The sequence below is a fragment of the Falco punctatus genome, assembly GCF_963210335.1.
Source record: "Falco punctatus genome assembly, chromosome: 3".
In the NCBI taxonomy this organism is placed as follows: Eukaryota; Metazoa; Chordata; class Aves; order Falconiformes; family Falconidae; genus Falco; species Falco punctatus.
This window is the reverse complement of record NC_137582.1, coordinates 31,568,259-31,584,007: the sequence shown is the minus strand read 5'-3', so window position 1 is coordinate 31,584,007 and position 15,749 is coordinate 31,568,259. Positions and strand designations below refer to the sequence as shown.

General features: G+C 43.2%; 1 long non-coding RNA gene across 1 annotated transcript; it reads left to right on the top strand.

The window, feature by feature from the left end:
- Positions 1-8,394: 8,394 nt before the first annotated feature.
- Positions 8,395-11,057, top strand: LOC308060626. The gene is made up of 3 exons (XR_013926813.1): positions 8,395-9,485; positions 9,942-10,010; positions 11,013-11,057. It is a non-coding gene; the product is annotated as an uncharacterized lncRNA (long non-coding RNA).
- Positions 11,058-15,749: the final 4,692 nt, after the last annotated feature.

Below are 15,749 nucleotides of genomic sequence, written 5' to 3'. Positions count from 1 at the left end.
GGCCTCCCCCTAATCCCACTGCAGTCAGAGGAAGGACTCCCATTGACTTCAACAGGCCTTGGATCAGTGCCTGTGGGAAGCTATTTTCTAAATCCCAGCTTGCCTTGAGCAGCCTAATAATGCCTACAGTTCATATAATTTACTAGGACATGTTTTGATACAAAGACATTCTTCACTTTTTTCTAGGATTACTTGGAGGAATAAGGTCACCCTGTTGAGCTACAGTCCGGGGTCTTGGAGGTTAGGAGAAGAAACTGGTGGTAGGTCCAGTATTTTCTTTGATGCAGCCCTGTTTATTTGTAAAGAATATAAATAGCTCTTTTTTTCCCAATGCACAGCTGGGATCAAGAAGGTTACAACTCTCTTGCTTCTAGCACCAAAATCTTCTTGCAAAAATCACCCCTCTGTCTTTTACACACATTGTGCCTGTCCACAATGATGCTGTTGTCTGCCCACGCAGCACTCCCTTGTGCAGCCTGCTTGCTTTCTCCTCTGGTATCAATTAGATCCTCACTCACAGCACTGCCCAGGAGGGACTCTTTCCCTACATATCACCTCCTGTCCAGGCTGCATTTATGCCAAATATTTATATTTACAGGGCAAACTTTTGGGGGAAGCAACCATTTTGTGTTCTGTGTTTAAACAGCAGTGGTCTCTTGGTCCACCATAATGACAACAACAACAATAAAAATTAATGCGTGGTGCTCCCTGTTTCCTGCTGCTCTGCCCACCCCACCCCACCCCCCAACCCGGTACTGCTCCGCTAGCCCTGCCTCAGGTGAGTTTCCAGGTGCAAAAAAGCTAAGGGGATGGCTATTCCCTGCCCCATGTATCCCAGGAGAGTTAACTGGAAGGTGTCAAAGGGGTAAGGAAAGTTGACAGCAGAAGGGGAAGGACCTGAAATGGTATACCTGGCCATTTCTTTCCCAACTGAAGTTCACAAAAGGCTGAGCCACCTGGTCTGGGGGCAGGAATTTAAGATTCCCAAAAGGATGGAGGGAAGGTGCTGTGCAGCATCTGCAGAACTATCCCTGTGCATGTGGGCAGCTTGTTTTGAGCAGTGAAGTAGCTTCTGAGAAGGATCAAGTTATTAATACGAGTATGTAAAAAAGAAACGCTCGTCAAGCTCACTGCTGACAGGATTTCCCGTCTTGAAGCTTTGTAAGTAAGGGGGGGAAACGCTTTCTGGAAACAAATTATTTTCCTTGAAGAATGACTTGGCACCAAGGAAAGAATTCACTGTGTTTGCAGCAACCTGTCAGGAGGTGAATTTGGACTCATGGCTGTTGCTTATTCTGCAGAAGCATGGGGTTGATTTGTGAATGTGCAGTGTTTACAGAGCGGAACGTGAGCCGGGCACATCCAAAGGGCAGAGTTACAGTTTGTCAGTGTGGTTTCTCTAAAAGGAAGATTATATGCAAGCGTTTGTAATGAAGCTTGGGTGCCAGCCTAATTCTTGGGGCCTGTGGTGTTCATTATAGTGGCACATTTCATTCCTTAGTGCCGGGGGATCATTTTATCACAGCATTTGAAATATAAACTGAAGCCCAAGTAGAAACTGACTCTTTTATTGCTAGTGGAAAGGTCGTCGTGTACCCTGCTGAATGAGAGTTCAGGGCGCAGCAGAGGGCATCATTAAACAGAGGCACCGATCTGGCCTTCCGACATGGCTGTGCAGGCAGAAAAATTTAACTTTAGCTGGGCAATTGCACCAGTGCTTTTCATACAATCACAGGGCTCTTGCTCCCTTCGGCTCTTCTCATGGGGGGATTATGTGACACTGGGAAGTGCCATGCTGAGACACCAGCTCTGAATGAGCTGCCTTGGCTACTAGGAGCAGTTATAATTATGTTGATGCAATGCTTGACCTGCATTAATTGGCGTTTCTGAGAAATTACATGCAGTTGTTCAACAGGCTCTGTGTTGATATCCCAGTTTTGGTTTTACCCCTTACACTACCTTGAGTATCTTCTGCTGAGCAGCCATAGAAACATAATTCTGTACCAGCTGTACCCAAGCCATGGCCCTGGGTACCATGAAAGACAGTCAGTGTCACCGTCTTGCGGATATAAATTAAAAATCATTCACCTTCTCTGTTCATTTCAGTGCACTTTTGGCCTGCTGATGTTTTGGCCCTTGTTCTTCCAACATATTTGGAACTCTGAACAGTGCGTGTAGGAAAGAATAAGGTTACACTGAAAATACAGGCCACTGGAGAACAGCTGTGTTGTGCCTATCTATCATCAAATAAAGAATAGAACTCTAAAAGTGTTTACAGATTGTAAAACAAAAGCAGATTGAATATGTTTTAAATTCTAGGAACTAACCTAAAATTTGCTATAAAACAAATATATGGCTTACAGCTGGAAACCTGTCAAAACACCCAAATGATTGCTCTGCACTGTCTGGAAAGAGTTTCTGTGCCCAAAGACTTCAGAACAGCAACAGATGTAGTATTGCATAAGAGAGACATCCATGTTTTGAATTTCAGTTTATAGTACAGAGCGGCATACGAGAGAAGTTAAGTTCTTTTCATCTTATCCAGGTCCCTCTGTTTCCTCCTTAACATCTTGCTCCATGTACTTCTCCTGTGTTAAAGCGATTAGCAGAGATATAGAAAGATGAGAACATACATCATTATAAGAAGAGAAAAAAACATCTGGCTCAGTGTTTGTGGCTGGCTCTTAATTCAACCATGTTGGGTTTTTTTCCATGCCCCTCAAGCCCCTCCTTTTCCAGAAACAATCTATGTGATCCCACATCTCTTCTTCAGTAACATGTTCCAGATGGTCAGCTTTGTGGAGAACAGATTTGCCTTAGCTTCTCAATTTTTTCCTAGTTTCTTTTTTTTTTTTTTTTCCCCAGATTTCTTTCCCTTTCTTTGAAACCCCTTTGCCCAATCACCTAGCTCTGTCTGGATCTTTTTCCTAGTTTTTACAGTGTAGTCAAAAGATATTTGTGTCACACAGACATTTTTATCAAACACTCAGTCCCTGCCAAACAAAGATAATGAGGCTTTTCTTGTCTTTAAATGAAGATGTGGAAGAGAGGTTGTGGGAGGCTGTGTACATAGGCAGTTTTATAGAGAGAATTCAATTAATCAGTATGAATTCAGCATTTTTATTGAATATTGTATTCAACGGATCAAATAATGTTACTAATATCAGTCAGAATTATTGCTTCTTGCACCTTAGGATGGCATCTACACTTCAGACAGCTTAGCTCTGTGGTTCACATCTCTCCTTCTTTCCTGGCTGCCCACATGGCTCCAGTTTGAGTTCACCCCAACCACTCTTTTGGAGGACCTGGTTACCTCTGAAACACAGTGTGCAGGTGATTCAGGAGGCCTCTCCTCCCTCCTGAGACCCATCCCGGTAGCCAGGAAGGATGGTGCTCATGCAGTTTGCCTGCCTCCGCTTGCATATCCCTCTGGAGCATCCTGGCAGCCTTTGCACCCTCAAGCAGCCTCACTTGCCCTCCTGCACAGCCCAGGACACGCAGCGTCTGCCCTTCATTACACGCCATAAAACCACTCAGCATGTTGCTGGGCTGCAGCACAGCCATCAGAAGTTTTTTGGACATTTTAGACTGAAATAACAAAGCCCATAAAAGATACTGTGGTCATTGGGAACCACACTGGCTCGATGGGCTGTGTCTGTGCTGATAAGCAGAACCGGCAGGCATTGCCCTTCCAGCCCCAGGGCAGCCTGCGCAGCACGGCAGGCACAGCCAGAGCCCTGGCAGTTCAGCTGTCCCCCTCGAACGGAGCAGTTTTTCCCCTGCATGTTATCCTGGGAACAGCCCCCCAAAGGCACCCAGGCATTGCCCATGAGGGGACCTGATGGCTGGGGCCAAAATCGCACGGGGCAGCTGAGGTGCGCAGGTGGAACAGATGCGTACCACTGTTCAAGCCCTGTTGGATCTATTCATATCGGTGGGGCTGAGGAGTCTGTATTTACAAGGAATTTTAGAAACTGGAAATAATTATGAAAACAACCCGAGGCCTCATGGGAGCTCAGTAATTCTGAAGATGGAAAAATATGGTCTTTTATAACTGGATTGTTATACCCTCAGTCCTCCCTGCAAGTAAGTAGCCAGCTTTCCTGGATAAGAAGATGGGGCTCATTAGGTTAGGAAGATTTCCCACATTTTCCATCTGTTGGTGCAAATTTTTGAGGCAACAAATGTGTGACATTTCACAAAGTCAAGAGTCTCTCTCAATCTATAGCTGGGGGCTATTCCTGCTCCATGAAAGTTCAGGCTTTAATGTGCAGATTGCCGGGGGAGCAGCAGTCTGCAGTGTCAGGACAGAACAGCTGGAGACACCCATGCACAGCCTGTCTCCAGCCCTGCCGCAGCTCGCAGGTCTGCGTGGGAAGTGGTCTGGTCACCTACCCAACGCCCTTCAGCACAACCCCCCCTCTGAATCGCCGCTTTTCCCTGCCTGTTGCCACAGGATTGCATCAATTAAAATCAGAGGCATAGTAAAATGCAAAATAAGAGAATGCCTTCTATAAATACACCTTAAAACAAATAGGCTTTTTTTAAAATGGAAAAAAATATTAACCAAAACAGTGGATATCTTGCAGCTCTTATTGTTTAGAAACAGGGATTTTATTTTTCCAGTCTGCTCTTAATTTTTCCATTCTCTCTCAGTTTGGAGTGCAGTGCAAATGCAGTACAGCTACATTTCTGCTTTCCATCCTACACCTTGCAGATCACATTGACAGCAATTTAAGCAAAAGGATTGCTTGCAGTTACAAGGATCATTTGATTTACAGAAACTCCTAGGCTGGAGACATACCATGCTCTGCTGCAGGAGACCAGAAAAGAAAGAACATTGTGTGGATTATGTTGCATAGTTTTATTAATATCTTTGTTGTCTCTCTGAGTTCATACCAGTTATGGAGGAGAAAAACTTTCAGTGTCACATCTTGCTTATCAAATTTGTTAAGTAAGCTCAGTTCCACATCTTTAAGTGCAACGACAAGAGCAATCAATCAAACCAACCTACTTTTTTTTCATATACCCTGGTGGGAAAGTCTTCTGAAAGCTAGTTGTTTGCATTTGTGTTCGGTATAGGCATTAATAAGACTAAGAGAACTGCAAATATGAAGATTATTCACGGTAATTTTATATTGCAGAGTATTCCATGGGCAACTGTATCAAGATAAATGCAGTATATGCACATGTACTTTTTAAAGGATTATCTATACTTTTTTCTAGATTAGTAAATTGAGCAACAAAAGGCTGCAAGCATGTTAATCTGATTTGAAACAGGACACTGAACCACATTTGCAATTGTTTCATTTAATTTACAATAACTTTAGAGCACCTAAGCTTACGTAGCTCAAATAGCCAGGAAATGTTAATCTCACCTGTTAAAACAAAAATCCAACTTCAAGATATACTCTTTATTGTGATAACTAGCTTTTTCATCATAATGGTGCTAACGAAGATGTCTCCAATCTCAAATAGAGACCCTGTTACTTTGCCCTCTGCTTCTCTCCCTCTACTTACCTCTGAGAGTGCAAATGAATTGTAGAAATCCACAACTTGGGAACACCTGGGTTACACTTACTGCACTGCTGGATCAGGGCTGCAGTTTTGTGTACTGTGGTGTCTAAGCATCACTGTCGTGGAGTGGTTGCTTTCCACAACCTAAGCTATAGCTGTGTTCTTGTGGTTAAATACAGTGATCCATTATATGGCCACCTCCAGATTCAGACTGTCCCAGATTCTGCCTTTTGCAAAATTTTGCCACCTGCACAATGAAGCATGATGGACTCTGCAGTCGGTAAGACGCCCAGGGCTAAGCTGTGGTCTGCTTAGTTTTTACTCTGCAATCAGGATCATGCCTTTGCTCTGAGGTGTTTGTCTTGTGACATATATAAGTGATTTTACAATGTAAATACCATGGGTTTAAAGGTTACTTTATGATTTCTTACCAAAAACCAGATTTGTTCTTTAATCTGGTGGTTACACCAAAGCTATAAGGATAACTTTATCTGCTAGGAACATGGTCTCTGTTCAGGAGCACATGGAAATTGTGGCAGGTAGACAGGGCATCTGCTGTGCTCCGGAGAGCAGGGAGCAACAGTGTGTAGGCATTTCCTCTTCTTCCTAGATCTGTACTTGTCCTGTGCAATCTTGAAGGTTTGTAACCCTTGTAAAGTTCCTTAATGGAGGTGTTCAGGTAGTTGTTGTGGGTGGGCTGACTCTCAATGGGTCAGTGCCGGACTGAATGCAGCCTAGGTCCAAGGTCTGGGGACGCTGACAGCAGTTGTCGATGGTGACAGCAAGGTCTCACAATAAACAGGGAAAGTGGCTTCGTGGCAGAGGTGGGGAGCACCAGACAGCCTGGGAGAAGACACTGTGTTGCAGCCCCTGTGTGCCCACAGCACGGGTCTCCCCTGGTGGGAGCCGTCACGGCAGCCTGGTGGCTGATCCAGGCTGGCAGCCTTACAAGATCCATGTCACATTAAGTCTTTTGGCAGGGAAAACTTTGTGGAAAAAGCAAAAGTTGCACTGGATTTTGTTTTGATTATTTGTTTCTAACCTCACTACAAATGGAAAAAATATCTCTGGCGAGTGTCTGCTTGTTATTTTCCTATTGTTTTATCATCCTCCCAGCTCTCAGCAGGGATGAATAATCCTCAAATGCCGTTCCATAGGCTGATGGTTAGGCCAGGTTATAAAGCTGCAGCACCAAAGATGGATCTTTTTCTCCCCTTTTATTTATTTCCCTTCACTTTATTCTACTTCTGCTCCATTGTCTCCTCCTCTTTTCTTTCTACCTTTCCCTCAGCTAAGTGCGACCAGCAAACAACCCCTTCTCTTCCCCTCAGTTCTGTCTGGAGGTAAGAAATAGGGTTTGGTTGTGATAAACATGAACTTTTCCATAATCAGGACAAGTAAGGTGTAAGCAGCTCATCCATACATAGTCAAGCAATAAAAAGTAGGACATTTGGTGAATATTTTTCACACCAAAAAAAAAGAGTTTCAGGAGTATTAATATAATTTGTAGTAAATTAGTAAATTTGCAGCTCTTTAATGAAGCTGAGCCAAAGATTATGTTTGAATTGGCCTTTCTTAAACACATATGGCCATTTGAATTTCAGAGACTGAGCAGAAATTTCAGGTAACTATGAGCTCTACAGAAGGAGAAAATTTGCTGTCAAAGAAATGAAATACATATTCACTGCCTGAAGGTCAAAATCTGACAGGGCAAGGTGGATAGTGACGAGACAAAGGGAAAAGGAAGAAGAACAGGTAAGCTTTTCTGCAACATCGGTGGCTTTAGTGCAATTGGATGTCTCATGTCATTGGGCCGATACATTGAGTGTTTTGCTGGAGTGTGAGTGCATTTTTTAAAAGGCAAAGATGTTATTTCAGATCCATAGGATTTTCCACTGGGTAGTAATTAAAGCCACTCAACCTACAGCCTATAAGAAATATACCTGACGTTATCCTGAGACGTAGGTTTACTTCAGGATTGCTTTAGGTTCATAAGACTTATGTTACAGATAGGTAAGAGATACATTGCAGTGCCTAAGTTGTGTAAAGGAGGATTATGCAATACTTAACTATATCTAGATCTAAACTTGGGCCTTTTCTCCCTCCCAGTTTAATGTCTTCAGTTCAATAAAAATGTTTGTTACTCTACTTGAAAATACATAAACATTCACAGCACACTTTTATTCTTTGTTTTTGGGATTAAAGCGCGATTCCTCTTGTTAAAGCTGAGTTTGAAAAATTCATTTACAACATAAACACAAAGAACATTGTAATGCCACTCCTGATCCCAGCTGCCTCCACCTGTTCTCTGCCTGTCTGAAGCAGAAAATAAGCATTCAACAATGTAAGGAAATAGCACTTATACATGGTTATTGCTAGCTTTCAAAGCATCTTACAACATGCGTAGCTGTTGCTGCAAATGACAAAAAAAGGTCATGAGATCCCCAGTCTTGCAGCTTGCCTGTCTGCTGGACCACACTCTTAGCGCTGTTTCAAGATACGGAGGAGGTGACTTACGGTGCTTTTCCAGATGTGCTCCCCCATCCCGCCCCTAAGTCCCGAAGGCTGTGTGGTCTCCCAGCCGCCTTCTGTTCCAGCAAAGCCATTCGGTTTCGAGGCTGTATCAGCCAACTGTGTTAAAGAGAAGATCTTGAGGGTGTTTCAAAACCTTTGCTGGTCGATCAAAATCTTTTCAGCCAGATCATAAATTCTGAATTGCCTCTGCTTAGCTCCCACCAAACATAGCAGGATCCTTGCTTCCCCATCCCATTCCTCTCATGGGCAGAGTCTCTTGCCACATCCCACCTTGCATGATGTGTTACCTCTCCCCTTCCTGAGCTCTCTGGTGCATCCAGGGTGATGTCCTGTGATGAAGTCCAGACCACAAAGAGCCTGGATGGAAAAAAGCTGAATTTCACCTCCTGCAACTAATGGAATATTGTAACAATATTTCAAAATAGAAAATATTTATGGTCAAAATGTGGTTTTGTTTTTTAATGGCATGAACGTTTTCCATGGTGGCCACCTGTTTTTCCATGGAGAAATTTGTTTACTCAAAACCCTAATATTCTCTGTAATCTTTTGGAAGTGGGAGACCAGTTGCAAACCATGTTGTATTTGTTTACTATGTACTGTATTAGTTCTTTTTGTTGAACTTCAGGATGAGATATTTGGCCTTCAAATTTTGAATTTAACTCTCTGGTTGGGTGAAGGCTGCCATATTACCACCAGGTTTCTCCAACCACTTGGCACAAATGCTGTGATGGAGTAGCTGCTGGTAAGACACGGTCACACTCAAGCTCTACCATGGAGATACCAGCCAGTCAGCCCCAGTGTGCATCCATGGGCTGGGATCTCATGTCCTTACTATAAAAAGTCATTTTTAGATGAAAAGTTTGAGTTTGGATCTTTCTGTATTTGCTAAGCATGACACAAAACTGAAGCACGTTTAGATAAGGGATCTCAACATCACAGAAGAATGCAAATGTCTGAATGATACTAAAAATCTTTTCTCCTCTGGGAGCAAAATACCCCTCTCCCAGTATGCCTCTAGACCTCCTGTTTTTCTAGTCTTATTGCAGGAACTTTAATAGAATAGCAATTATTTTTTTTTAAGGCAATTCCTTTCTTTAAAAAGCAAACCTTTCTTTTTTTAACTTTTGCTGAACACTAATCTTGGTAAAATCTAGTGCTCATAAAACTACAGCACTGCCCTAGGATTTTTTTTTCAAGGCTGAGTTATTTCTTCCTGCTGAACTTTCAAATTACAAGAAAAATATACTACCCTTTTCTAAAAATACATCCTCCCAGTTACACTCAGAAATAAATCTGTCAGCAGGTATGCTGAGGGATGCAGACTTTACTATTACTGGTTAATAAACAATGGGTTTGTCTTTCCAAATCTTAGAGGAACTTCTAAGTGGCCTGTTTATTTCATCCTTACCTGACGTTCATTGTTCTGATGTTAGGTAAGGAATTACAACTTCTGTTTATTTTCCCTTGTAGCATATTGATTTTTGGTAACTTACGGAGTGCATCCTAGCATACCCTTAGAAAAAAAGTCAGCTGAAGCAGTATAATAGATACAAAGTACATATTGCCTGTTCTATTTACGTTTGAAAATTGGAATTATAGAATTTCCACTTAAAATATTGTGACCTTCCCTTCCCTTCCCTTCCCTTCCCTTCCCTTCCCTTCCCTTCCCTTCCCTTCCCTTCCCTTCCCTTCCCTTCCCTTCCCTTCCCTTCCCTTCCCTTCCCTTCCCTTCCCTTCCCTTCCCTTCCCTTCCCTTCCCTTCCCTTCCCTTCCCTTCCCTTCCCTTCCCTTCCCTTCCCTTCCCTTCCCTTCCCTTCCCTTCCCTTCCCTTCCCTTCCCTTCCCTTCCCTTCCCTTCCCTTCCCTTCCCTTCCCTTCCCAACACCACAGGACTGTCAACATTGCCTGGCTTTATTCCACTTGGGAATTACCAGCAGGGAAATCTGCTGTCCATTTAAGGTAATTTATCTTCTTTTTACAGTAAATACTTTGTGCTTTTTCTTATGATAAGAGAGGTGGGGTCAGGCTAGGAGACAGATCTCGCGCGAGGTGGACATAGAACGGCACTAAATCACACTGTCATTTCCATATGTTTTTAATCTAGAAAAACAATTGGTTGCTTTTTCTTGGTATGATGATAATAAACAACTATCAATTTACTTTACCTGATTTTTCTCCCGAAGGTTTTTCCAGAGCTCATAAACTCTGCAATGATTCACAGTAGCACGGGAGGTAGCTTGAAACATCAGTGGGCAGCAAAGCGGGGCAAGCATTAACATGCAGGGGAAGGCTTCACAACTAGCGGGGAGATACCTCCCTGGATCCAGTGAGTCTCCAGAAATGCAAAGAGCTGTAAGGCAGCCTCCTGAGATCCAACCTCACCCTTCTTCTAGCTGATTTAATGTTCTGCCCTTTGCTTAGAGATAAAAAGCAATAAATACTCTCAAATTCAGTTGTATAAAGGACGGAAAGGGAGGTCTTAAACTGAATTCTAGTTGATTTAATGATCTGCCCTTTGCTTAGAGATAAAAAGCAATAAATACTCTCAGATGCAGTTTAAGACCTCCCTTTCCATCCTTTATACCTTTGATTAAGAAAATTGAATATGCCTGAGTGAGAAAATACCTTTTGGTTTAAATATCAAAGGGATTTTTTTTAGTTTACAATTGTTTTTAGGAGACCTTTTTGGACAATATTTCATTAAAAGTGATTTTCTTATGAAATACATGGCAGCAAAGATCAATACATTGTTTGTGATACAGTCGCTGACATGTCTGTCCATATGGCTCAAAACAACAATTTCTTATAGAATTAGATATTACAAGGAAGAACACCAGAAATATCTGTAGACGTAGACAGTTTTTATACAGACCAAATGAGAGAGAGATTCTGGTTTTCAAGGGTGAAAGCTGACACTGAAAAACTTTATCTTTTCTCAGTTTTGCCTTCATTCTCTTGCAGAGCCACTGTCAAGATCAAGATTCATGGTTCCCCCCATGGCTGCACAGGAAAACATTGTATTTTCCATCATCTGATAAAGCTCATTAAAATGTTGTCTACAGCACTTTTCCTAGGTTATTTGTTCTCAGTGGCACGTTACACCATTTTAAATGATTCCCAAGGGAAATAAGGGCCCCGTTATGCAGCTGTTGGGATGAGAGAGACAAACTCTCGTGTTCCAAACAAAGGGGGATCTATTAATAAGAAAACAATGAAAGAGTGCTCTGATTTTCACTGAGCCTTAGATCAGTGGCTTAGGTCAAAGGCTGGTTGCCATCGCTCTTCTCGGGAGTAATGCTTGATTAAAGACTGCAAGCCTTTGTCCAGTGAATGCCTATTTAATGAATGCTCTCACGGAAAGTGAAATCTACTGAGATCAGTGATTCTGACAATCTGATCATGGATGTAACCAGTTAATGGGAGGAACAGCCCAGCGTTCTGTCGCTGCTCTGATAGGGACCCAAACAGCCCGTTTGTGCTAGCCCCAGACAGTCATTAAGCCAGCACACTATAGCAGGCAATATTGCTGCCGCAGGGTCCTACACAATATGTTAGTGATAAGGGAAAAATCACGAAAGCATTTTTGAGTTGTCGGTCACAAAAGCAGTGCAGAACAGAGCAGTAACCACATCCCATTAGTTTCTAAATGAGAATAGTCATTTCTGGATGCAAGAGAAAGAAGCATGAGAAATAAAGGACTTTTTATCCAAGATAATTGGGGTCTGTGACAGCTTATAATTGTTGGTCATTTGTCAAAAAAACCCTGAGAGCTACAAAAGAGTAAGAAATGTTTTATTCTTGGTCTTTCAGCCATTTTTACCTGCTTGACACCAAGAGCGTCACTACACGCAGATCCAAGGAGCCTGGACAAATTGGACAGAATCAGACTCTAAAGTGGATGGGAGAGAGAGCAGGAAAGGGGGTTTCTCATGCAATCCCATTTTGTTCATTGTTTTCTTTTTTTTCCCTTATGTAATTAAGTCAGAATGTCCTGAAGTGGTGTCTGTTCCAAGTAGTGCTTTTATTAACATAGGTCCTTGCAGAAGCAAACCATGAGCCAGGAAGCTTGCATCACAGGTGGCTTCCTAAAAAAGATGCAAGAACTAGGGGTGAGAGACGTCATTAGGTCTGCAGACACGGCCTTTAAATCCTAGGGCCTCATCACTACAAGGACTGGCAAATGTAAAATTGCACCTGGAGCCCCCTTAAGGAGTTGAGGCCAGGGATGGATGGATGGAGCCAGCCCCCAGCCTAGCTCCAGCAAGCTGAGGGCATGTGACATTTCACATGTGGGTCTTACTGCAACCACCCTTGAGAGCCTGAGGAGAAGGGGGGGGCTCAACCAGATCTCAGACAAGAGGTTTGTTCATTCAAGTTAGATTTAATACTGATGTCTACCAGTGTTGTGGTTTTCATCTGCAAGCGTGTCTCAACCCTGGAATACATTTGGTATTGTCAAGTTTTAATGTCAAATTAACTTGCCTGAAGTTGAAGCCAGGCTCTTGCGGTATCTAAGCAACTGTTCCAAAACAGTGGTTAACAGGAGGCTGGGATGAGTGGAGCTGGAGGCAGCAAGCACGGGCGGCTCTGCATCCACTGTCTTCCTCTGCTCTGAGCAAGGTCATTCGTACACGTGCACCTGAGGGACTGTGTGACCATCTTTGGACTGGAGGCAGCATCCCACTGACTGCAGGGCTTCTTTCTCCCAGCTTCCTCTAACAGCCTTTTCATGACAAAGCACATTTGAAAGATGGTGCTTTCACGTACAGCAAGCCACTGAATCTAGGATCAGAAGCTATAAACCAGGAGCTTTTTCACCCACACTCTACTCAATCCCTTTGCCCTTTTGCCTGGAGCCTCTCCTGATCCTGCTTTCCCTTCAGTTGAACCAGAGGAGCCAGAAAACACCTATAAACTGTCTCTGACCTTGGAAAGTCCCCTTTTACCCTGGTGACCTGGCAGCAGGCACAGCACGTCAATGTATGTTTAAGCTGTTCTGCTGATCCTGCTGTTCTCTTCAGGGGTGATCAAATTGCCTGTGTTTCAGTTTCTAAAATGCTCTGGAGGAAAGAGCTGGTTTTATTAGGGGGAGCTAATCCCCTTTGTGTTTAGTTGATAGAGAAAGATAACACTTGCAGAGGGTAATTTGGGATGCCTAAGGCAGATTCTGGTGCTCAGGTCTCCTCCAAAGGTGACCTTCGTGTGTTACCTGTGGTGTTACCTGTGTAGGAAGCCTGTTGTGCAAGATCCCTGCTAGTCAGCTGGGTTTTCCCAAGTTGTAAATCCCTCTTGACCTCGCTGGTGCTAGCTCCCACTCTTACCTTGCTGAGTCACCTTGCAAATGTTCTTTCTCCCTAAAATGAGTGCATGAATTTATGGCTTAATTTAATCTAGACATAAAATGAGAAATGGGGCTTTGGTGAGTGTGCAAGGGAAGAGCAAGCCCTAGCTAGACCTTAGCTTGCTGCAATGGCACACGTTTAGTTCAAGTAGTCCATCTTCACAAATCATGCACAATTGCAAAAAGTCATGGTATTGTCAAATGCATACCATGACACCTCATCTGGGTTGATAAGCAATTCAGAGCTCAGCCTAAATGGGGGGAGTAGCTTACATCGGTAAAATCCTTCAGGATCATTTAGGAAGAGAACAGTACTGAAAGCTGTGGGCTATTTTGCTTTCTGCCTGGCCCACAATAACTCTTAAATAAGAATATCGATCTGAACTAGATTGACTTGCATCCTGTAGTCTGCTCGATACACTGCTTTCCTGCCTGGCGTTTAAATGGAAATATCGCTCTTCTGCCGCATGGCACCAAGGCTGAGCATGACGATGTGCTTACTGCCTGCTCATACACAAGCCGCCCACCTGGATGATGTGGTGGTGAGTATTAAACTGCAGACACCCCCAGCAGTAATTCCCAGTGATGTGCCTCACTGGTGATCACCAAGGCCACAGTAAATGGTCCATGAATCATAAGGGCCTCGTGCTCAGGGACGGCAGCGCCTGCACGGCCGGCCACATGGCTGCCTTGCTGCTGCTGCAGGAGCCCAGGTGGCTGGCCAGGGCCAGCAACCCTGCAGAATGGGCCCTGAAAAACAAATAATTGAGGATAATGTGTTTATCTAGTATACACAGACCTGTCACAGGGGCTGATCGCAAAAGAAGGAGGTAGCCAAGACACGCCACCCAAAGCATTTACTGTCCCTAGGTACATGACTAAGTACTGCTCTTTCTTCCAGAAATGAGAGCTCAGATTTGGCTTTGGATCTGATTCATCCAAAACAGCTGACAAGGGCAGTAAATCCTGGATTTGGGTTTTTTTCTGATTTATTCCCAATGCTGCTGAGTAATTCCCTTTTATAGAGCTGTCTTGTTGAGATACATCTCCTACTTCTCCATCTAACTGTTTTCTTGCAGGAGATACAAGTGAAGAAGGGAAGAAGTGTGGTGGCTGGGGACATGACACACAGGCACAGGTTCACTGCAAAACCCTCCTCTACTTGTTCTGACTGAGAACAACTGAAAGAAAAGACACAAAGATGGATTTTACACAGTATTTCTCAGATGTTAAATGCCCACTTTTTACAGTTTATGGCTGCATTCTTTCTCCTGCTCTGAGTTTAAACAATTTTCAGTGAGAGTCCTTTGCAGTGGATGCTTCAGAGCTTCTGGCACTGATTTTGCTGTTTCTTATATTTTACTGGCACACTTATGGGAAAACATGTCCTCAAAAACTGTTTGTGCTGATCTAGAAATCTCTGATTTTGACATATATTAGTATTATATTCGTATCTCCTTCTCTTCTGTATCCTTTTCAGTATTTTTCAATATTTCATATCTGAGCCTTGCCAATGCCTAAGCTGTGCAAGCCTGAAGTCAGGCATATGAGTAACTGCATGGAAATGCTCACAGACCTCAGCCCTTGCTTTTTAAACTGAAAACTGGAGCATCAGCCTTAAGTGATCTTTCTGTGTGTGAGTCTTGTAAGGCACTCTCTTTGGTGATCTCGGTTATTACATCTGGGGCTGTAACATTATTGTAACTGATTATATCTGTAATTGGCATGACACAAGACAGACTAACAGCTTAACATGTTACTAGTGGGGCAGGGATTGCATCTCAGCCGTCAGAAAGCAAAGTTCAGGTGCCCCAGGCTGTCCTTAATACGATAATTGTGTTACCACATGTTGATGACTCAAAACCATGAAGAGAACGATGGGGCAATTCAAACCCTGCATCTGGGAGGGTCTCTGTGTTCAGGCACCTCCCAAAACCCCAGTCCATTGGCAATAATTTTTTTCTCAGTCAAAATGCCCCAAGGCCATTTTACAAGTGTATTTATAGCTCCGAGTAGAATGGTAATACTTTGGGGGCTGAACCCTACAGAAGCAACTCAAGCAAGTAGCTTTAATCCACAATTTACCACTTTCCCTTTAGTATCAGTGTCATCCTCAATTTTACCTTCTGAGCTTTTCCATTTGGTGCCTTCTTAGCTTTGCCCTGTGTTTTGAACACCAATAATCAGATGTTGGTGGTCCATAGACCTGAGCACTGAAGAGAGGCTTGCAGATCATTTTCCACCCTTCCCTCAGAGGACAAAAAGTTGTACTAAGCATAATAAATTATGTCAGTAACCAAAACTTCATAGAAAATGTGGGACATGAGAGAAGAAAGATCAAAACCTACCGAGGACTG